Raw genomic sequence first — 25,244 nt, forward strand, 5'->3', positions numbered from 1 at the left:
TAGATATAAAAAATTAAGTTATTTTATATATTAGAAAACATGCCTCACTTCACTATCCACTTAATTCAGAAAATTTATAAGTCATATTCTATGACCATAGTGCAATATAAATAAAAATTCACTAAAAAATAGAGATAAAGTAAATAAAGCTTGGGTTTTTAAATATTATTTTCAAAATAATATTTAACAGCAGGAAGCAAATCATAGGGGGAAATGTATATATATATACATATATATGTATATATATGTATATATGTATATATATACCTCTTTGAGAGCCAGGCAAACATATATATATATGTATGTACATATATATGTATATGTGTATATATATATATATATATATATATATATATATACCTCTTGGAGAGCCAGGCAAACTACCGAGAGTATCCTGCCTGTACTGCAGAGTCTGGCAAGCTCCCCGTGGCATATTCATATGCCAAAAACAGTGATAATAACGCAGCTCATTCATCCGACACTGAAAGAGCCTCCAATACGACAGTGTTGGGAAAAACGAGTAAGGAGAGGCTGCTAAAACCTCAGGGCTAGGATGAATGAAGACATTACTGGTCCCCACTCAAGTAAATCAATGAACAACGGGATGACAGTGAGACAGTAATACAGTGATTTTCAAAATACATTTTCCAAAAATGAACAAAAGTTGTAGCTTTTATCAGGTGAATCTTGGCGGTTTGTGTTTTGTTTTTTGGTCCACACCCTGGTGTGCTCAAGGACTGAACCCAGTTTGGGTACGTGCGAGGCAAATGTTTTACCTGCTGTTTATTACTACAGGCCCCCATGAAGTGAATCTTTTTAAACATTAGTGAAATTTATGTTTATGAAATATTTTGAAATCATACGTAAAAGAAACCCTGATGACTTAATATTTCTATTAATTAACAAATAAAGGAAATGGAAGTATCAACTGTGGGTAGAAAATAAAAGGAGGCAAGATTAAGAATGAGCTAAAGGGCTGGAGTGATAGCACAGCCGGTAGGGCATTTGCCTTGCATGCAGTCAACCCAGGTTCGATTCCCAGCATCCCATATGGTCCCCTGAGCACCGCTAGGAGTAATTTCTGAAAGCATGAGCCAGGAGTAAACCCTGTGCATCGCCAGCTGTGACCCAAAAAGTAAAAAAAAAAAGAGCTAAAATGTGATTCAATAAATTTAATAGATCTGAAATTTGAATAATAAATAAATGCAAGATTTATTTACTGAAATAACAGTAGAAGAGAAAAGTCCTTTTATCTATTATCTATTCTGATCATTAAAAGAGAAAAGGAAATCTGTCTTTTGGCTGTGGTCTCTAGCAGAATGCATTCTCCCAAACACTGGCTGGAGTCAACTCCGAGCACAGAGCCCAAAGTAGTCTCTGCACACTACAGGGATGGTATAAAAAATAGAATGGGTACTAGATATTGTACAGGGTAAGGCTCTTGCCTTGGGAGTATCATGCTAAGTGAAATGAGTCAGAAAGAGAGGGACAGACATAGAAGATCTGCACTCATTTGTGGAGTAGAGAATAACAGAACATGAGGCTGGCATCCAAGGATAGTAGATACAAACACTAGAAAATGATGACTAGAGGAATCAGTCAGGATGGGCGATGTGTGCTGAGAGTAGATAATGGACCAAACATGATGACCTCTCAGCATCTGTATTGCAAACCATAATGCCTAAAAGTAGAGAGAGAGTATGGGGATTATTGTCTGCCATAGAGACAGGGGGAGGGTGGGAAAAGGGGTTATATTGGGGAGTTTCGTGGTGGGGAATGTGCACTGGTGGCGGGATGGGTGTTTGATCATTGTGTGATTGTAACCGAAACATGAAAGCTTGTAACTTTCTCCCGGTGATTCAATAAAATTAAGAAAAAAAATGTGCAATAGCATATATGTTTCTCCAAGTATCACTAGAGATCACTCTTCAGCAGAGTGAGGAATTACCCCCTGATAACCCCCAGGGACGCTGCCCCATGAAAAAAGAAGAAAGAAGAAAAAAATATATTCCTGATCTTAAATTTTATTTGAATTAGTTAATTATGTTTCTTTCCTTCACTTTCATTAAATTGTGTTTTCTAAACCTATAAACACATGCATATGGTGAAGTAAAGAGCTTGTACCTTTGAAAAAAAGGCATAAACATTTCCAATATGTACTAATTTATAATATGTATGTCAAAGCAATTTTCCCTTCTGAGGCAATGGTGACAGGCATGGAGATATCCATCCAGGAAGTTGCTTTTTTTATTTGCTTACTCTCCTCTTCACATAGGGAGTTACCAAGGTCTGCCCAGCTCTGGGCCTCTGGTGCGGAACAGTAACTTATTTACCTAGAAGATAAATAACACAAATGTGCCGACTTCACTGTCCTGAAGAAAGTTAATGAATAATCACCTGCATTATACTTTAAAACACTGTGATCAAAGAAATTTAAGAATATGAATATTTAAATATAGCATTTAAAAGTCATTTACTCTCTTACAATATAAACACTCTGACCTAGACATCCAAGCAAAAACTACCCCAAACACAAAAGCTTTTTGTGGAAATTTCAGGGCTCAATTCTACATTTGAGTTGTTCCAATGCAGAGATAAGATAGCACAAGTGAGTCTCTGAGAGTGACTCTTCAAACAGAACCACTTCTGCAAGATGGAATGCAAAGTCATTAACAACCAGGGGAAAAAAGCCACAGAGTAATGGAGAAAACTAGGGATCTTTTCACTAGGTACAGAATAACATCAAAATGGAGGAGTTGCCTTATCCTTGGGCTGTGTGTCAAATCATCTATTTCCTTTCCTTACCTCATAGAGCTTATCAAACAGGGGAGTGAATGTATCCAAAATGCTTCAGGGAAATTGATCTTCCTAGTATTTTACTTATTCACCAAAACTATATTCTATAGGTAACATTCTAAATATCTATCCTGAAAATAATGGTTAAAGAGTTTCTTGATTCTAGTACTATTTAAGTAGGGGTGCTCAGTTTGGTTCTCAGCTACGTATTCAAACCAAAATCTACAGCTTTCTTGAAGTAAAAATATGCATTTCCCTATATTTCAAGCTGTTCATCATACTCTAGGATGAATTTGAGCATTATCAATACCAATTATTCATCTGATATTTTTCATCAGTTTTTAATTAATTTCTGTGACAGAACTTTTTTGACATCGAAAACTTTAAATAATGTTTATATTTAAGATTTTATTTTGAAATATTAATGTCAATATTTTCTGCCAAAATTGTTCACTCAAATACTTGGCAAAGCAAAGTTCCTGCCAACTTTATCTTTCCTACATTGTTATCATGAACATAGAATTAAAATGTTGAAGATATTTTCTCCTAGATGAAGTTCTAAATGGTACTTTAGTTGATAGAGCTTTTATTTAGTTAGAGTCATGTGCTTAAAATTATTTTCAAAATAAATTTGTTTCTTAAGTTTAAGAAAATTGGTATTCCTTAAAAATGTATTTTATTTTCACTATCACGATCACGACCATCCTGTTGTTCGTCAGTTGCCTCGAGCATGCACCACTAATGTCTCCTTCGCCCTAGCCCTGAGATTTTCAAAAGTGCCATATTCAAGGCTCTTTCATTAGGAGATTGAGACCCATAATTGTTACTGGTATTTGGCATATTGGGTCTCCTGCCCCTGCACCTGGCTGTCCTCACCGGGGCCCCTTGGGGGTGGGGGGGAGGTTGAGCTTCGCTCCCCGCCCCGAGCAGAGCTCCGGGAGCCGAAAACCTCCAAAACCAGCCACAACCACGCTGAGACCACTATGCACACCCATGAAGGTACAGGCAGAGGAACAAAGGCATGCAGTTCCAGGGGCTGAGATCTCTAAGCCTGCTTGAATGAGGGCTGAGTATCCTCCACCCAGATTCTCCATTTTCCAGTAGCCACAGATCACACCCACCAACTGCATTGGTGGCTATGCGACATCTTACTACCTCATTCTTTGTGTTTTATTTTAAATTTTATTTGTTGTTAGTTTAGATCACATGTTTACAATAATGTTGACAATTATGATTTTAATGTGCACAGTTACCACAAATCCCCACCACAAATATACCAAAGGCCCTCCACCAACATCCTTATTTAACTTCCAATCTAATTATTTATCTCTTCTCCGTCATTCACAGACTTTATTAGTTCCATAAGCCTGCACTAAGGGTTTATTATCATATGACACCGACTATCCCCTTACTTTAAAAACTGTCATTCTTCTATTCTGTTTAAATTTATTTGGTTCAATTTCGTAAAAGACAGAACAACAAATAATCGGTCCCTGGTCATAGCTAGTTCAAAATTCACATCAATATTAACATATGGCTGGAGCAATAGCACAGCGGGTAGGGCGTTCGCCTTACAAGCGGCCAACATGGCCGACCCGAGTTCGATTCCTCCGCCCCTCTCGGAGAGCCCGGCAAGCTACCGAGAGTATTCGATATGCCAGACACAGTAACAACAAAGTCTCCAATGGAGATGTTACTGGGCCCGCTCGAGCAAATCGACGATCAACGGGAGGGCCTTTACCTTACAAGACATATTTCAGTAAATTATTTAGTGGCTTAAACATATTTAGCATTTACTATTTCCATGGAACTTGATGGTGGTGATTTATCAAAATACATTGGCTGCTCAATTTGTAAGAACTGAATAGCTTATTTTTGTTTGTCTACTGTAGTGGTATTAAATCATTTAACACATGAAGCCATGTGAAGTACAGTTCAAACAGCCTTTTCTTTGTAGACAAGTGTAAATTACCTATTTTCAGAAGTTCCCTGATAGTAGATAAGGAAAGTTGTTTGTTTTCGATGGGCTTCTTGAAGTAATTCAATTCCTCTACATAGCACTTTTAGAACTCTTAATTTAAAAATAAAACTTCTGGGCCATCCCAGCAGCACTCACAACTTTCCTGGGATACTCCCAGCTTAGTGCTTGGAAGCTGCTCTTGGTCACACTTGGGGGAAATTATATAGTACTGGAGACCAAACCCATGTCTCCTGCATGCAAAGCATGCACTCAGTCAGGGATATTCTCTCTCGAGCCTTGCTTAAGACTAATACTATAGGATGAAAGAGTAAGAAAAAAATAAATAGTTGGATTTAAGGGGGAAATGAGAGAAAAATCATAATTAATACATCATGTCAAGTTGACATTACTGTATTTGTGCCATTAACTTTCCAAAACGTTTTAAATAGCATCATGTACTCAACCCAGGTGTTTAATATTTACTGCCAATAAGAAAGTATATATATATATATATATATATGAGATAAACAGTGGGAGATGATAATATTTTTTTCTTAATTTAATCACTGTGAGACCACTATGCACACCCATGTGTGTATAGTAGTTAGAAAGTTGTTTGTGTTTGTGTTTCAGTCATGTAATGTTCCAATAACTGTCCCTTCACCAGTGTACATTTTCCAACACCAATATCCCCAGTTTCCCTACCTCTCCAACAGGAACTTTTCTTCTCTCTGTTTCTCTCTCTGTTTCTGTCTGTCTGTCTTTGGCTCTGTCTATCTCTGTCTGTCTGTCTGTCTGTCTGTCTGTCTGTCTCTCTCTCTCTCACTCTTTCCTTTTGGGTATTATGGTTTGTAATAGTCATAGTCACTGAAAGGTTATCATGTACCTCTTTTCACCTAATTTCAACACTCAGTTCTATTCCATAGTGATCATTTCCAATTATTATTCTCATATTGATAGTTTTTCTATCCTTACTGCTATCTGCTCCCCCCAACACACACAGTGGCAAGCTTCTAACCATTGACCAGTCTTCCTGGCCCCTGTATTCCCTGGACTTGAATATTAGTCTCATACTATGCTTTTATACCCCACAACTGAATTCAGTCATCCTATATCTGTCCCTCTCCTTCTGACTCATTGCACTAAGCATATTACTCTCTGTGTCTATCCATTTATAAGAAAATTTTATGACTTCATTCTTCCTAACAGCTGTATAGTATTCTGTTGTGTAAGTGTACCATGGTTTCTTTATCTGTTTGTCTGTTCTCAGGAACTTGGGGTATTTCCAAATTCTGGCTATTGTGCTGCAATAAACATAGAAGTGCAGATGGCTTTCTACTGTGTGTTTTTTGATCCCCAGGGTATATTCCCAGAAATGGTATTTCTGGATCAAATAGAAGCTCAATTTCTAGTTTTTTTTTGAGGAATGTCTATATAGTTTTCGAAAATGTCTGGACCACCTGTCATTCCAACCAACAATAAAGGAGAGTCTCTTCCCTCAGCTGTGCCAGCACTGGTTGTTCTTGTTCTTTTGGATGTGTGCCAGTGCCAGTCTCTGTGGTGTGAGATGATATCTCATTGTTCTTTTGATTGGCATCTCCCTGATAATGAGTAATGTGGAGCAATTTTGTATGTGTCTTTTGGCCATTTGTAATTCTTCTTTGAGTAAATTTCTGTTCATCCCTTGTCCCCATTTTTTGATGGGTTGGATGTTTCTTTCCTGTAAAGTTCTACAGGTGCCTTATATATTATTTTATATTAACCCCTTATCAAATGGATATTGGGTAAATGATTTTCCCATTCCATGTGCTGTCTTTGTATCTTAGATGCAAAAATGACAAAATTAGTAATGAATAATTTTACCTCACAGGTCTAATTTTATTTGATTTGTTTATTTAACAAAGCAGATCTTAAAGTAAGGCAAAAGAACCTTTTATAGAAACTTTTATAGAACCCTGTGTTCTATAAAACTAAAATAGCATGTGAATGACAGAGTGAACTTAGAGTTTTATTCTGTTTTTGTATACTAGCTAAACACACACAAACACACACACACACACACACACACATGAACACTTGTTTGGTTGGTTATTACCAAGGAAGAATCAAATATATAGATTGAGAGGGATTAAATGCATAAAGAACTCATATGATTTATTCTTTGTTGAGTGCCTTTTTTTTCTGCCTTTAGATACCCAAGTCACATTAGGACTTTATTCCAAGAAGTATTGTTTTATTCTTGTTTAACACACATATTTAAACTCATCAGTATTTACTATAGTACAAATAAACATCTGGGAATTTTTTCAATTCATTTGCAATTATATAGATAGATAATCAATATTGTGTTTATCGAAAGGAAAAATTAAAATAATACATTTCCTTGGGTAATAAAGACAAAATTAAATTTCACTGCTTTTAAAAATAAATGAAGACAATGTGTGCCTTTATTACACAAGGTCATTTGGGAGTGCAAGTTTTTTAATACTTAATCAAATTCCAGGTGGTACCAAAGGGCTAGTTCCGATATGCACAAACATATTTGACTTGGCAGTTACCTCTATTAGCTCCAAACTGATACAGTAAATACCCACCTCCCCAACACACACACACACACACACACACACACGACAACATTGACATAAATGCTATAAAAGGTATTAAGCAAATCACTATGGGATGAAGATTATTTTCCTCTTTAGATTGGAGATAGCAACTTGTGATGCTCAGGAGTTACCACGGGCTTTGCATTCAGGAATTATTCCTGGCAGTGTTCAGGGGACCATATGGGATGCCGTGGATCAAACTCAGGTTGGCTGCATACAAGGAAAATGCCCTATTCACTGTATTATTACTCAACCCCAAAGATTATTTCTTACTGAAAGCCCTTCAAGGGTTCCTAGAGATCAAATTTAGTTTGGGTCTGATGAATAATATTTGTGGAAATAGGAATAATTGCATGCTTCCTTAGCAACTCTGAAGCAAAGACATGGGAGTTGGAAAGGAAAGGACATTTTCTATAAATCAATAACATAAATGGAAGAATTTTCTATAAAGAATCAGTAGAATAAATGGAGTATACTGTCTTTATATTTGTTTTGGAATGAAGCATACTTTTATAAAGAAAATAATAAAAGTTCCTTGGTCTTTGGGGAATATTTTATCAGATCAAATCAATAATTACTCTGACTTCATATTGTTCCAGTCTCATGGCTAAGTTTTCCTGCATAACTGCACCATGTATTTGCACTTCTTAATCACTACAGTAGAGAAAAGAAGGCAACACATATCAGTGGTGCTAAAAATATATATTTCTCTTAATACCAAAAGTGTGTAGTTGCACCTACCTAAATTTGGGGCACCATATTCAGATAGTAAATATCTGTGCACTTGTTAAGGAATAAAATTAGTGATTGTTTATGGGCAACAAGGAAAATGTAGATATCAGAGAGGCCTCCTAATGATGAATAAGAGGACTGTGACGACACACATGTATAGTAATTCTTACCACTGTTGTCCCCATGTCATAATTCCTTTGCCATTATAGACATAATCCATATAGTGTTTATCAGAAGCAAGAAAGGTAGCATGCCAACCTAGTTTTTCAAGTAAATATGTAGTAATTCATCTTGATTACCAACTTTTCTGCCACCTCCAAGGCAATAATCAATTCTCACCCATTATAACTTTAAAATGTCTTTTATGCCATGCACTTCTCTCGAGGCCCCTCATCACTGCACCGGTACCAATCACCATCATCTCTCACTGGAGTCACTTCAAATGTCCTGTCCCAAGTCTCCAAATTTGGTTACTTCCACATTTCCATGACTCCTCTGCACAATATATTTCTTTAAAAGGAATGTCTTCATAATCAAATATGCTCACTCTTAAAATTAGCCTGTAGTTTTCTCATTTACCTAAGAATGATTTTTTTAATTGAATCACTGTGACATACACAGTTGTGAGTCCAAAGCATGGGTGTGTTTGGTAGATGAGAACTGTCCCCAGTTGGCGACAGGAACAAATGAATGCAGGAATGGGTAATGAGGGAATAGTGCCACAGGCTGGTTGGTAATCAGTGACATTTATTCTAGTCTCACAACATAGTTATATAGAAATCATGAAGGGTGGGGGTACACATAAGTGTGGTTGAACCAAAAGGCAGTAAATAGTCAATAACTTCTGGAGGATTGTAAGGCCGCAAATGTGGAGCATGAGAAACACTTAGAATTCAAAGAGCTACTGAGGTACTACAGGAATCACGAATCACGACCATCCTATTATTCGTCGATTGCCTCGAGCAGGCCCCAGTAACGTCTCCTTCATCCTAGCCCTGAGATTTTTAAGAAAGTGCTATATTCAAGGCTCTTTAGGAGAATGAGACCCATCATTGTTACTGGTATTTGGCATACTGGGTACACCACGGGGAGTTTGCCAGACTCTGCCATGTGGGCAGGTTACATTCGGTAGTCTGCCAGTTTGTCCAAAGTAGGAATGAGATAATAAGATGTCATAATAAGGTGTCACGTGGCCGTGAATAGGCTGCGCGGTTCTGGGAGCTGGGTTTTATAGTCTCTGAGTCTTGGTCGTTAATGGGATTACACGGCGCCAGGGAGCCAGTTGGTGGGTGTGACCCCTGCCTACTGGAATTCGGAGGATCTGGGTGGAGGATGCTCAGCCCCGATCCGAGTAGGCTTTGGAGATCTCAGCCCCAGGACCTGCTTGCCTTTGTTCCTCTGCCGGTAACTTCATGTGTGCAGAGAGTGGTCTCAGCATGGTGATGGCTGGATCTGGAGGTCTTAGGCTGCAGGAAATGTAGAATATTATTGTGTGTGGTACTGTCTCTAAGATATTTTGAATGTGATAATTGTTCAGTCAGTTGTTTATATTAAGTTCATAAATATAAATGTAATCTGAACAGTAATCTGTTCAGATTACATTTATATTTGTAATCTGTAATCTGAACATTATTTCTCTCATGTATCATATCTTTAAGGATGCAAGTATTCTCAGCATAAGAGTTACATTTCTAAAATAAATAAATATCCTCTTTTATTAATCTTCTGAATTAAAAGCTGGGTCAGCTGAAGAACAAAATTTAGATCGTTAACATTTTTTCCTAGAGTAGGAAAAACTAGTGGGTTTTCATATAGTACTTTGTCAACTGTAGCTATTAAAAATGTTTTTTTAATCAACATACACTCTTTTATAATAAATACTTAAGTTGCTTAACTGCAAAAAGTGTGGTTGAACATTATCATAACAATAAACAGATGTAAAACCCTTCCTTTCAGGGAAGTTCTAGGAGACTACCTCAGGGACAAAATCTCATCTGAGGATTCACCACATTAGATTACTAGGAGATCCACTCAAAGGGGGATTCCATCAAAGGGCATATTGCTTTCTCCTTTCCTTAGCTAGTTTCAGCAATCATCTTAAATTTATTTCTTACTAATATTTCTAGTCATCTTGTATGAACACAGTAAGAGATTTATTATGCTTAAAGAGTGGATCTTCAGGGGTACATCTGGCAATATATCCCAGACTACAGTCCTCAGGCCAGGTTAGTCTTTCCAAACCCCAACATGGTCCTTATTTATTTACTTATTTTTGGGTCATGACAGAGTTTGTTTGATGACTGTGCTCTTAATTTATTTTACTTCTTATGGTGCTTAGCTTTTCTGTTTTAGATGCCAGGGTAGCTTACAACTTGCCCTGGGGCTTATCCAAGTCCCTCTCTGGAACCTCCTTTTGGGGGTGTTTGGAAGTAAGGGCAACTGAGACTTAAGTCAAGCAAATATTATGGATGCCCAGGAGTAAATATTATTTGGAGTCAATTATCTACCATGTTACAAAGGCATAGAATCTACTGTCTTCCTGTGTCTATACAAAAGGGACATTGCTAAACCATGCAAAGGACAAAATGGGAAGAGAAAATAAATATAGAATTAGGAGTTCCCGATAAAATTGTGTGTGACTCAGCAGCACTGTGATGGGTGCAACTCAATAAAACTAAGCTCCCTGTGGGAGGAGCAAGGACAAACCAGTGTTATGCAATACACAGTTACAAAGTTTTCATGATGGAGCTTCAGACATACAATCTTCCAACACTCATTCCTCCATTGTTGTATATTTACCACCACCAATGTCTCCAGTATCCCTTCCACCAACCCTATCCCACACCACACAACCTGCATCTATGGCAGGCACTTTTCTTCTACTTGCTCTCTACTTTGTCCATTATGGTTTGAAGTAAAGATATGAGAGACCACCATATTTGGTCCTTTACCACTTTCAGCACACATCTCCCATCTTGGCCAAACATTGAAGCAGTAATTGTCATAGTAGTCCCTTCTCTATCCCAACAGCCCTCTCCCTAGAACTTGAGGCAGCTTTTAAACATGGACCAAAGTTCCCCACCATTGTTTCTATTGTCTTTGGGTGTTAGTCTCATATTACATTATTTTATATCCCACGTTTCAGTGATGTCATTCTATGTCCATCTCTCTCCTTCTGACTCATTTCACTTAGCATGGTATTCTCCCTGTTCATCCATGTATAAGCTAATTTCATAACTTCATATTTTCTAATAGCTGCCTAGTATCCCACTGTGTAGATGTACCATGATTTCTTTAACCAGTCGTCTCTTCTCCATCTCTCAGGCTTTTCCCAGATTCTGGCTATTATGAACATTGCTACCATGAACATACAAGTGGACATGCCATTACTGATTTTTTTTGCACAACTGGGACATGTTCCCATAATTGTTATTACTGAGTCATACAGAAGACAAATTTCTAGTTTTTGGAGGAATGTCCACATTGTTTTCAAAAAAAGGCTGGACCAGTCAGCATGTCCACCAACAATAAATGAGAGTCCCTTTGTCCCCTCATCCGCTCCAGCAATGGTTGTTATTGTTCTTCTGGATGTGTGTCAGTCTATGTGGTGTGAGAGGATATGTCACTATTATTTTGATTTGCATTTCCCTGATGAATAGTCATGTAGAATATTTTTGTGTTCCTTTTGGCCATTTGTATTTCTTTTGAGAGGAAGTTTCTGTTAATTTCTTTTGCCCGTTTTTTGATGGCATTGGATTTTTTTCTTGTAAAGTTATACAAGTACCTTATATATCTTGGATAGTAACTCCTTATCTGATGGGTATTGGGAAAATAGTACTGGAAGTACTTGCCATAGCATTTAGGAAAAATAATATATCAACGACATTTACATAGGAAAGGAAGAGGTAAAGCTTCCATTATCTGCTGAAGACATGATACTATACTTTGAAAATCCTAAAGTTCTACAAAATATCTCCTGGAAGCAATGGTTTTGTGCAGTAAAGTAGCAGGTTACAAAATCAATACCCAAAAGTCCATGGATTTCCTATATGCAAATAATAAAACAGAAGAAAGATATTTTTAAAATGTCCTGTTCAAAATTGTGCCTTGTAAACCAAGGTCTAATATTGTCTAAATGAAAATACTATACAAAGAATTGTGGTGCCTATAAGGATACCCATGACGTCTTTCAAAGAAATATACAAAATTATTCTGAAATTTATATAGAACAATAAACCCCCACAAATAGTTAAAATAATCCTTGGGGAAAAGAAGATGGGAGGCATCACCTTTTCCAACTTCGAACTTACTACAAAGCAGTGATAATTAAAATGGCATGGTATTGGAATAAAGACAGACCCATACACTGATGGAATAGAGTTGAATATCTTGACACAGATCTTCAAATATATGATCACTTACTCTTTGCTGGAGCGATAGCACAGCGGGTAGGGCGTTCACCTTACAAGCGGCCAACATGGCCGACCCGAGTTCGATTCCTCCGCCCCTCTCGGAGAGCCCGGCAAGCTACCGAGAGTATTCGATATGCCAGACACAGTAACAACAAAGTCTCCAATGGAGACGTTACTGGGCCCGCTCGAGCAAATCGACGATCAACGGGAGGGCCTTTACCTTTACTCTTTGCTAAAGGTGCAAAACATTTAAAGTAGAGGAACAAAAGCCTCTTCAACAAGTGGTGCTGGGAAAACTGGATATTCACAAGAAAAAAATGAACTCAGACCTCTCTCTAATGCCAGGCACAAAAGTAATATCAAAATGGATTAAAGACCTCAATGTCAGAGTGAATCCATAAAGTACATTGAGGAAAATGTAGAAAGAACCCTCTATGACATTTAAGCTAGAGGCATCTTTTTTCTGTTTTTTTTTTTTCTTGTTGGGTCACACCTGGCAATGCACAGGAGTTATTCCTGGCTCTGCACTCAGGAGTTACTCCTGGTGGTGCTCAGGGGACCATATGGGATGCTGGGAACTGAACCTGGGTTGGCCATGTGCAAGGCAAATTCCCTACCCGCTGTGCTATCTCTCCAGTCCCAAAGCTAGATGTATCTTTAAAGATGAAACACCACTGACCAAGCAAGCATAAGCAAAGATAAACAGATGGGACTACAGTGAAATTAGAAGCTTCTGCACCTCAAAAAAAGATTACTAAGATACAGAGACATCTCAAAGAATGAAATTCTTTCATAGGTTTTTAATGACCCACCTTGATTTAGCTCCTACCTACTTATTAAAACTCATTTAATATCTTCCCTTCAAGGTTTGCTACCTTATAGGCTGTCCTTTATAATTATTTGATCCCTGCATAAATTGCTTTGTTGACTTTTCCAGGATTCAATTTCTACAATTGAATTTTCAGAGCTCTATAAGACAAAGCAAAAGCCTCTACTCCAATAATGGTGCCCTTAGTTTGTGACTAACACTATTATCACAGGTCTCAATACATCAGACAGTAGTGATTCATCCTCCAACTCCACTTCCTCCCGACCTCCCACTCTCAAAAGACGTCCATTGAATTTTAACCATTTCAAATCTATCATATCTGCCCCCTTTTCACTTGTACTTGTCCTGCTCTGGTTCAAACTGTCATAAATATCACATGGGGATTCTAGCAACAGCCATTTAACTATTTCCATGAACTCTACTCTGTCTTCTAGCAGTCCCCATATTCTACAAAGGCAGAATTGTGATGTATTCACTTCAAAGATGCCTGGCAGAAAATTCTACAGAGCAGCTGGGATCAAAGCAGTAGGATCTCAAAGGTGTTAAGGTTCATCATTTGCAATTGTGACCAAGGAACCAAAGAGAAGTTCTTTCTCATGCCTTCATCCTAATGGCATCTGCCTGACTCACTGCAGGTAAGTTTGCGAATGCACACAGTTTGCTATTACTGTGATTTGATTACATGGCTTAGCAGGTGGATTTGCCAAACAAGAATCAAAGTATAATCAGCAGAGTACAATCCATTATTACAGGAATAGAGAAATCCCTGATTTAGTATGGAGGAGAGAAGTAGGGTAAAGTGGATGAGAAAAAGAGACATAAAAATCACTGCATTGGCAGATATTAAATCTGCTAATTGAAGTACTTGGAGGGTAAGCATGTAACTATTGCTTTAGTTTTTCCTACCATCTCTGTCACCAGACAGCTGAATGTGCTTAGTAAAGTTATTCACCCTCTCTGGGCCCATTTACTTTTTCATGAATTTGGGCTAATTTCAAAATATATCCCTTTGAATTTCTATAAATCAAATGAGGTAACATGTGTGGCACACTTAACTTGGCACAGAGCACTCAATAAATCCCTCCTGAAGCATTTACAAACCCCTCGCCACAATTCTTTCTGGGGCTTAATGCTTGTTTTGTTTCCTTCTCTCTAGCAAATTAGAGTCAACATTGAGAGATGACCAGACCATCAGACACAATATGCTTCTAATTTGTGCTTCCCTCAAACAGTGGTAATGCATCAATCTATCAGCTGGAAAACTAGTCTAATTAATTGGCCTCCCTGAGCTGCACCTCCTAGAGTAGATGAAAATTTCTTAGGACTCCATTATCTACGGAAAGCAATCACACGCTATGTCTGGGAGGAGAACAGATATCAGCTTCTTTGGTAATGAATGGACAGGCACGCTTTGGTTCACACCCGAGGGACTACCAAGATCCACCATATAATTCTTGAACCTCTCCACACACCTGCTGATCTTTAACAAACCCTGTAGTTCAGTAAAAGTTCCCAGTGGATAATATATCTGTGGTGTTATAATACGTGATACAAAGAGCGTGGTGCAATGATCTTACATTAGGCTTTCCCGATGTTATATCTCATGGCCAGAAGGTTCCTCCCAGCTGATGTAAAATGATTTCCTTGATTAATGAGTGTTTATGATAAGATAGCCACAAGGAGGAATGGGGAAAGAAAAGAGAGCTCAGGGAGTGGAAAATCCCAGGAGATGTGTGGCTATGAGTGCTGAATTCGAAGTAAAAGGCTGTAGGGAATTATAAATTGACTGGGAAAGGAAAATCAAAGGCTAGTTTTCAAAACTGAAAAGAAAACGGACCAAACATGATTGCCACTCAAAGTCTCTCTTGCAAAACACAGTACCCAAAAGAAGAGAGAGAGAACAAGGGGGAATACCCTGCCACAGAGGCAGGATGGGACGGGGGGGGGAATGAGGGGTGGGGGGGTGCTGGGACCCGTGGTGATGGATGACGGGCACTGGTGGAGGGATGGGCACTGGATCATTGTATAACTGAAACCCAAGCACAAAATTTGTAAGCCTATAACTGTACCTCATGGTGTTTCACTAATAAAAAAAGAAAAATAAATAAATAAAATAAAATAAAATAAAATAAAAATGAAAAAAAAAATAAAACGGAATTCAAGCACACTGCCAGTTGTCCTACACAACTGTGCATCCCCCATTAGTCTGAAGAAATGTCAGAAGTTAAGATGAGATCCTGAACAGAACTTGTAAAATAACAAAAGAGACCAATTCTTCCTAAAATACCATATATATACATATATGTGTGTGTGGGGGGGAGGGTTATTAAGGTAGAACAGGATTCTGCAGATAAACAGAAGAAACATGACTTATAGCACTATATTACTACAAAATTTAGTTATTAAATTACTAAGAAATTTGCTGTAAAGAATTGACTCAGACATTTGCATGAACTAAGAATGAAATGCTAAGTATGGCATATAACAGGCTAGAAACTCTAGAAGGATTTCTATGTTCCTATGTTAAAGTAGGATTACCCTTCAAGGATGCCTTGATCAGCCTTGATCTTAGTATTTAGAGAGAAGGACAGAGTAGGAAAGAAAGCAAGGTGGAAAGAAGTAATCATTGCAGCACTGTTCACAATAGCCTGGATCTGGAAATAAAGCAAGTGCCTGAGAACAGACAACTGGTTAAAGAAATGTTGCTCCATCAAGGGAATACTATGCAGCTGTTAGGAAAGATAAAATCATGAAATTTGCTTATAAGTGGATGGTCATGGAGAATATCATGTTAAGTGAAATGAGTCAAAAAGAGAGGGACAGACATAGAAGGACTGCACTCATTTGTGAAATATAAAATAACATAATATGAAACTGACACCCAAGGACTTAGGGCTGGAGTGATAGCACAGCAGGTAGGGCGTTTGCCTTGCAAGTGGCCAACATGGCCAACCTGAGTTCGATTCCTCTGCCCCTCTCAGAGAGCCTTGCAAGCTACTGACAGTATCTTGCCCACATGGCAAAGCCTGGAAAGCTACCTGTGATGTACATGATATGCCAAACACAGTAACAACAAGTCTCACAAAGGAGATGTTACTGGGTCCGCTCGAGCAAATCAATGAACAACAGGAGGACAGTGACAGTGACAGTGACCCAAGGACAGTAGACACAAGGGCCAGGAATATTGCTCCATAGTTGAAAACCTGCCCTCATGAACTGGGGCAGAAGTCAGCTGGAATAGAGAAGGGATCAGTGATGGTTGGAGGGATCATTAGGAATGGGAGATGTGTGCTAAAAGTCGATAAAAGACCAAACATAATAACCACTCAGTATTTATGTTGCAAACCATAATGGCCAAAAGTAGAGAGAGTATGGGAGAAATTGTCTGTCATAGAGGCAGGGGAGGGGTGGAATGGATGCCAGAGGGGGGTGATACAGGGGACACTGCTGGTGGAAAATGTGCACTGCACTAGTGTAGGGATGGGTTTTCAATCACTGTATGACTGAAACTAAAAAATGAAAGCTGTATAACTGTATCTCACGGTGATTCAATAAAAATAAAGAACTAATGGAGGAACATCAGGGCTTCAGTTACACTAGTGATCAGGGTGAGTGATATACCTATAGATTAAACACAGGATATCTAAGCTGTGACCACTGGAACTTTCTATTGTGCTTATCAAGTTGTCTGGTGGGAGATAGAGCAGGGATTGGGGGTAGAGATGGAATATGGGAACAATGGTCTTGGGAGGTTACTGATGATAGAATTGGTGTTGAAATTTTATATACCTAAAACTCAATTATCAATAACCATCTAAATCACAGTTATTTAGTGAAATGAAAACATTTTAAAATAAAATATATAAAATAAAATGTTAAAGAGAAGAAAAGGAATCCCCCATCTCCAGAAAACAGGTTTTTGATTTTCAACTATTTCCATAAGGTCCACTGATATTGCTGATGATATTCTTCACCTAAACTCATTTGCTTGTGAGTGTTAATCATATTCACAAATTACATTTTCAGTACCGTTGGCAATATTTGTTCAATCAATTGGACACTATAACTCCACCAAATTGACACATAAAATATAAATATCAAACAACAGAAAAAATTATCATGGGGCTTTTCATGGTAATTGACATAGGGACAGATTGTGTCAGGTTAATGAAAGTGATAGATAAGTAATTTGGCTTTGAAATATATGAGGAACAAAAGAGAAAAAAGAATAAATTAAATATAATCATAGAAAGGGTTAAGGCTTTTCATATGACTGACCGTTTCCAACTAGAGTTAGATCCCTAGAACTATATAGGGTCTCCTGAGCGTTGCCAGAAGTATCCCCTGAGCACCATCAGGTATAGACAAACATACACACACAAAAACGCATGCACACACATAGAGTGAGAGAGAAAGTATCAAAGCAAAAACTTCAAATTTTTAAAATAATGTCAATATTACAATAGCTATATTTAAAGGAATGCCTACATTACAGTGGATGCCTCAATAAAATATCTGTTAATCTTCATAAAACCCTAAAGTAGCTATAAAAAAATACATTCTTTTACAGGGGAAGAAAACATGACTTAATGCATCAGAGTGTTTTTCCCACATTAACAGAATTTTGAGGTGACAAATCTTTTTATAGGTTTCACTTGTTTGACCACAAACCCTTTGCTTTAATCTCTGTGGAAATTTCTAGAATAACAAATTTTAAAGACTCACTTTTCAGACTAAGTAACATGCCAACTTAGGTTGTAAAGTCTATTGTTTTACACTAGTTATGTCACAAACTGCTATAAAACACATTTTTATAAATATATACATATATATTTATATCTGTGTGTGAGTGTATTTATATGGAGTCTTTGGATCATATCAATTACCCTATAACAGACACTGCTGATTTGCCAGTTTTTCAGATTAGGAAACATGTATGCCTTGCCAACAAAGCAAGTAACAAGAATTTTCACAGAAAAAAATGAGAAATAAAAATATTTCTTGGGGGTATGGTGCTGCCAGGAGTCAAGCTGTACCTGTGAGGCGAGTGCATCAGCAGCCTGATGGAGCCTTCAGACTTGCACATACTCCAAAATTGCTGCTGTGCATTTGGCCAGACCCCAAAAACTTGGGCAAAGTTTACCAAGAAAGTAAACGGCCAAAAGTTACGTATGTGGGAGACACAGCCATAAACCACCTTTGGCTCAGCTATATAATTGGAGGCATGGCCTCTCTGTTTCCTGATTGAACTGCTTAACGGCCATGATCCCAGAGACTCAGAAACAAATCTCGAAACCCAAAGGATTTTGGCAAAAATGTGCCCAGTCACTGCAGTAGGTTACAGGCGCTGGGCCACCCCAGGTGGGAATAGGTTTCATGCCTTAGCCTGTTCCCCCAGGTGGCCCAGAGACCGCCATCCTCCAGAGGCCACTGGACAGTCAGGTTTGGGACACAGTGATGAGACACGTGGCGCCTCACGTGATGGGGTGGAGCTAGCCCTTTCCTCCCCATTCCAACGAAACCCTGTGTCACTACCCACGAATGGCCTTTCTGGCTCCTGATCAAGCTGCTTAATAGCCATGATCCCAGAGACTCAGAAACAAATCTCGAAACCCAGTGGCTTTTGGCAGAAATGCGTCTGGACACTGCAGTAGGTTACTGTCGCCAGACCACCCCAGGGGGGAAGGGTGCTGTCCCTCCACCTGCTCCCCCTTGGCGGCTCAGTGGCTGCTGTCCTCCAGAGGCCATTGAGCGGTCAGGTTTGGGCCCGCAGTGATAAGACATGTGGAGCCTCAAGGGATGGGGGCGGAGCCAGCACTTTCCTCCCCGTCTAAACGAGACCCCGAGTCACCACCCATGAACGGACTTTCTGGCTCCTGATCAAGCTGCTTAACGGCCATGATCCAAGACACTCAGGAACAAATCTCGGAACCTAGCAGGTTTTGGAAGAAATCCCTCCAGATTTAATTGTTAAAATTTAGGAATTTCAAAATTGTGCGGCCACTGCTGCAGCCACACAACATCATATGTTATTCATAACCAGAAATAGAAACCAAATTGTATGCTTTTGCCTCTTCAGCAGATCTGAATGTTGGGGTAAAATACCAAATAATAATGGTGCGTCTGGTGTCAAAATATTGAATGTAATCAAAGTAGAGAAAGAGTAATGTGGAAATTATCTGCCCCATAGGTAGGGGGAGGGTGTGGGATAGGGGTATACTGGGGCTTTGAGGGTGGAGAATGGGCACTGGTGAAGGTAAGGGTGCTTTATTGTATGAGCGAGACTTACACCCGAAATCTTTGTGACACCCGAAATCTTTGTGACTGCTCTCACAGTGATTCAATAAATAAAATTATAAAAAATGAAAAAAAACCCAAGGTGGAGTTCATGCCCAATTCAATCAGCTAATCGGTGCCTGAATAAATAGCCAGTGCTCCTACACAAAAAATATTTCTTTTATTTCCCAAGAATTTATATCCACCCCTTATAATCAGTTGGGCTGGAGCGATAGCACAGCAGGTCGGGCGTTCGCCTTACAAGCGGCCAACATGGCCGACCCGAGTTCGATTCCTCCGCCCCTCTCGGAGAGCCCGGCAAGCTCCCGAGAGTATTCGCTATGCCAGACACAGTAACAACAAAGTCTCCAATGGAGACGTTACTGGGCCCGCTCGAGCAAATCGACGATCAACGGGAGGGCCTTTACCTTTACCTATAATCAGTAGTTTCGTGGGAATTTGAGCCATATAAAAATTATATCAATTCTTTTCCACATAGTCCTAGTGGATAGAGAATAAGATTGAATATCAAAACTCTTTAGAACTATTACTTCTTGTACCACTAAATATCTACTCTCTGGACCCCAAATCCCTAATTCTGAAATCATAGGTGGTGACAACACATCCGGCTTTCTAAGAGCTTTTTTTGTTCAGAATTGATAGGTGAGATCATGGACAGTATGGGAGCTATAAAAAATGAATTACAGTATTAGGAGGATGTTGTTACTATGAACCTCAACAGAAAACATACTGATCAGTCTCAAAAGGTCTGTATCAACAATGGCCCAGTACACCTTGCCTTTGTTTCTGCTGTTCATGTTTATTAGTATCCTATATGCTTTTTTTAGTATCTCACAAATGAATGCAGTCATTATATGTCTATCCCATCCCTCTGCTTCTGACTCATAAAACTCAGCATGGTAGTCTCCATGTCCATTTATTTATAAGAAAATTTAAAAACTCCATTTTTCCTAACAGCTGCATAATATTCCACATCAGGTCATGCAGAGAAGGTAGTTAGTATGTTGGGTTAGAAAAAGGATCACTGCATAAGAATTGCATGTTTACATCATCCTAAAAGGGGAAAAACCAAGAGCCTTCCCTCTACGATCAGGGATGAGACAAGGATGCTCACTCTCTCCTCTGCTGTTCAGTATAGTACTGGAAGTACTTGTAACAGTGGTTAGGCAAGAAAAAGATATTAAGGGCATTCAGGTAGGAAAAGAAGAAATCAAGCTCTCACTATTCACAGAAGATATGATACTATACTTAGAGAACCCTAAAACCTCTACCAAGAAACTCCTGGAAACAATAGACTTGTATAGTAAAGTTGCAGGCTATAAAATTGATGCCCAAAAGTTCATGGCTGTCCTATAGGCAAATGATGAGAGAGAAGAAAGTGACATGAAATAATCTCGTTCACAATTGTTGCCCAAAAAATAAAGTACCTAGGAATCAGCTCAACTAAGGACGTAAAAGACCTGTACAAAGAAAACTACAAAAGGCTACTTCAGGAAATAAAAGAGGACAAGAGGAAATGGAAAGATATCCCTTGCTCATGGATTGGGAGAATTAGCATTGTCAAAATGGCAATACTCCCCAAAGCATTGTACAAATTTAATGCAATACTTATTATGATACCCATGACATTCTTCAAATAAATGGAGCAAACACTCCTGAAACTCATATGGAACAATAAGCCCCCAAGAATAGCTAAAGCAATTATTGGGAAAAAGAAAATGGGAGGAATCAACCTCCCCAACCTCAAACTCTACCACAAAGCAGTAATAATTAAAACAGTATGGTACTGGAACAAGGGCAGAGCTGCAGACCAAGGGAACAGGGTGGGATATATTGACACCTCGCCCCAAACATATGATCATCTAATCTTTGATAAGGGAGCAAGAAATGTGAATTGGAGCAAGGAAATCCTCTTTAACAAATTGTGCTGGCAAAACTGAACAGCTACATGCAAAAAAAAAAATAATAATGGGCTCAGATCTCTGCCTAACACCATGTACAAAAGTAAGATCAAAATGGAATAAAGACCTCAACATCAGACTGTAATTCATAAGGTACATTGAAGACAAGGTGGGAAATACCCTCCACTACATTGAAGCTAAAGGTATCTTAAAAGACGACACACCACTGGCCAAGCAAGCGAAAACAGAGATAGACAAACGGGATTATCTTAAACTAAGAATCGTCTGCACCTCAAAAGAAACAATTACCAAAATAGAAAGACAGTCTACAAAATGGGAAAGGATATTTGCCCAATACCTATCCCACAAGGGGTTGATATAAGGATATACAAAGCACTGGTTGAACTCCACAAGAAGAAAACATCCAACCCCATCAAAAATGGGGCGATGAAATCAACAGAAATTTTGTCGAAGAATAAATCCGAATGGCAAAAAGGCACATGAGAAAATTCTCGACATCATTAATCATCAGGGAGTTGCAGATCAAAACCACAATGAGATAACATCTCACACCTCAGAGACTGGCCCACATCCAAAAGAACAAAAGCAACCGGTGTTGGCAGAGATGTGGCAAGAAAGGGACCCTCCTTCAATGCTGGTGGGAATGCCAACTGGTTCAGCCATTTTGGAAAACAGTATGGACTATTCTCAAAAAATTCGAAATTGATCTCCCATTTAACCCAGTAATATCACTCCAGGGAATATATCCCAGAGAGGTAAAAAGTACAGTCGACATGACATCTGCACATGTATGTTCATTGCTGCACTGTTTACAATAGCCCAAATCTGGGGGAAAAAAACCCAAGTGCCCTTGAACAGACGACTGGTTAAAGAATCGTTGGTACATCCCTACAATGGAATACTATGCAGCTGTTAGAAAAGAAATTTACATGCAAATGGTTCTACATGTAAAGTATCTTGCTATGTGAAATGAGCCAGAAGTAGAGGGACAGACATAGAAAGACTGCACTCATCTGGGGAATATAAAGTAACATAATGGGAGTCAAACACCCAAGTATAGTTGAGATAAGTACCAGGAGGTCTGCTCCATGGCTTGGAAACTGGCAGCACATGCTGGGGGAAAAGGCATCTCAGATAGAGAAGGGAACACAAAGTGAAGGATGTTTGGAAGACTCGCTCGGGATGCGAGATGCATGCTGAAAGTATACTATAGACCAAACACGATGGCCACTCAATACCTCTACTGCAAACTACAACACCCTAAAGGAAATAGTGAGCAAAAGGGAATGCCCTGCCACAGAGGTGGAGTGGGGTAGGGGGTATGGGGTGTGGGGAGGGAGGGCTACTGAGATCATTGTTGGTGAAGAATGGGCACTGGTAGAGGGATTGGTACTCGATCATTGTATAACTGAAACCCAAACATGAAAGTTTGTAAGTATACAACTGTATCTCATGGTGTTTCAATAATTAAAAAAAAGGAATTGCATGTTGAAAATAGGTAAAGGAACATATATGATAACCTGTCAGTATCTGTATTGTAAACCAGAATGCCCAAAAGAAGACACACACACAAAGAGACAGAGGAGAGACAGAGACAGAGAAAGAGAGAGAAGGAAAGTCCACTATAGAGGCAGGCTGTAGTGGTGGAGGGGTAGCAGAAGGAAAAACTGAGAACATTGGTGGTGGGCAAAATGCACTGGGGGAGGGAGGAGTTTTGAAACATTGTATGACTGAAACTCGACCATGATCAGATTTATAACTCTGTATCTTATGGTGATTCAAATTAAAAAAAAATAAGAGTTCTGTGTCGTAGTGTATCAACTGTATTTGGGTTCAGCTGTGTATAGCAGAAACCAAAGTACAGTGACTTAATCAAAATTGCAATATTTAAGGCAGCCAAGAGACTGGGAATTCATTGTTCAGGGATTGCACAACTTTTTCCTTTTCTTCTACTATCTTTAGAAGATGTGTTGCTTTAGTGTTCTTTTTGTGGTCAAGGAATGGCAAAGACAGATGATGCAGTTTTAGGTTTTAATTTTATATTATTTTAGTACTAAAAACAGGACCATATCATCTTTGAGTGTGGCCCTTTTTATCAGAATAACTAGCTTAACTGGAAATCCTATCCAGTATATTTCCTATTGTGTACATATACAAATACACACATATTTATACACCATGAATTTTAAATACATGTATCTATTATTTGACATATTCTAGCTATTTTATTTAATACTGCAATGAATATAAAGGTGTGGACATATTTTTAGTTATGGTTTTTGTAGTTTTAGGATAGATGACAAGAAGTTGGATCACTGGATCATATAGGAACTCTCTTCTAAGTTTCTAGGAAAAATATAATTTTCCATAGAGTCTGAACCAGATGACATTCCCACTAAGAGTTAATCAGGATACGCTTCACCAAACAAAATCTAGTTTTAATTGTCCAACTTGAGTTATCAGGCTAGAAGAGTTAACTTATCTTTCTCAGGATTTGCGCAAGGCTCACTACCGTGACTAACCCAGGTGAAAGGACAGTTTCCAGTACGTGTAGTGGAAAGAAACCCAAATGATAAGACAATTCTTTGAAGATTTTAATTTGACATCAAGGAGAATGCAATGTTGACATTTTAAATGCAATCATGTTTCTTCAAAATATTCCCATGCATATTTAATGTATAGGGAATAGTTTTCAGTTTCAAGACCCAGCTTTGCTATTATGAGGCTATAATTTACCTCCTTAGAGAATACTTCTGGCAATTTATGATTGAACTGAAATAGGAAATAAAATATTTCTTAGGGATGACAAGTGAAATTCAGTCAAATTCAAGTCCAGAAGAAAAATGGCACTACACCACAACCATAAACCGGTAAAGAAAGACCAATTCCAACACTGTGATTCATGGCCCAAACATTCTAGAACTCTGTCCTTTCCAAGAAAGCTTTGCAATCATTCAAATATGGGAGGCCTGAGATTCGCATTATTCTCGAAACATGGCATTACCCACTTGCGTTTCACTGCAAATAAAGGAGTCCTCAAACCGCATAGCATATTCAGTGCCAGAGGACAAATTACTTCAAAATTAACTTCTGTCTAATATGATTATTGGTCAGCAGTTGCAGGTGACTCAATGCTTCTAGAAAGACCTACTTGCTCCTCTTTGAGAATAATATGTGGCAACTTTAAGCAGGAAGCTATATGGGGGCTCTCACGGTTCCTGAGTTTCTTAGCTCTATGAAAGCATATTAACAAAAATAATATCATTATATTGAATTTACCACAGAGGAACTTCTAAATGCTGTATGAAGTAAAACACATGCCATGTAATAGTATGGGCAGAATGATTTCGAGAAACTATTTCAAATAGAGTCCAGTCCCCGAGGGTTACAAATTAAAAAGTATTAACCATAATTTGTCTTTCGAAATCAAAATTATGGTAAATCATGACATTTTCTCTTATGTGTCTGTCTGGAGTTAAAAATTTCTTTTGTAGTTGAGCATGTACTGCACTTATAGGTAGGATAAAAGGAGAAAAAAAGGTCACCATTTTAAAGTCCAGTAAATGGTAGCATTTCTCCATAATTATTACCTTTTATTTCCAATGGCTAAAGATTGAAATCATTCTATTCATTGGCCTGAAACTGACTGAAAGAAAGGGGCAGAGATAAAGAGAGATAAATGTCTTCCTT

Source organism: Sorex fumeus, unplaced genomic scaffold, assembly GCF_029834395.1.
Source record: "Sorex fumeus unplaced genomic scaffold, SorFum_2.1 ptg000075l, whole genome shotgun sequence".
Taxonomy (NCBI): Eukaryota; Metazoa; Chordata; class Mammalia; order Eulipotyphla; family Soricidae; genus Sorex; species Sorex fumeus.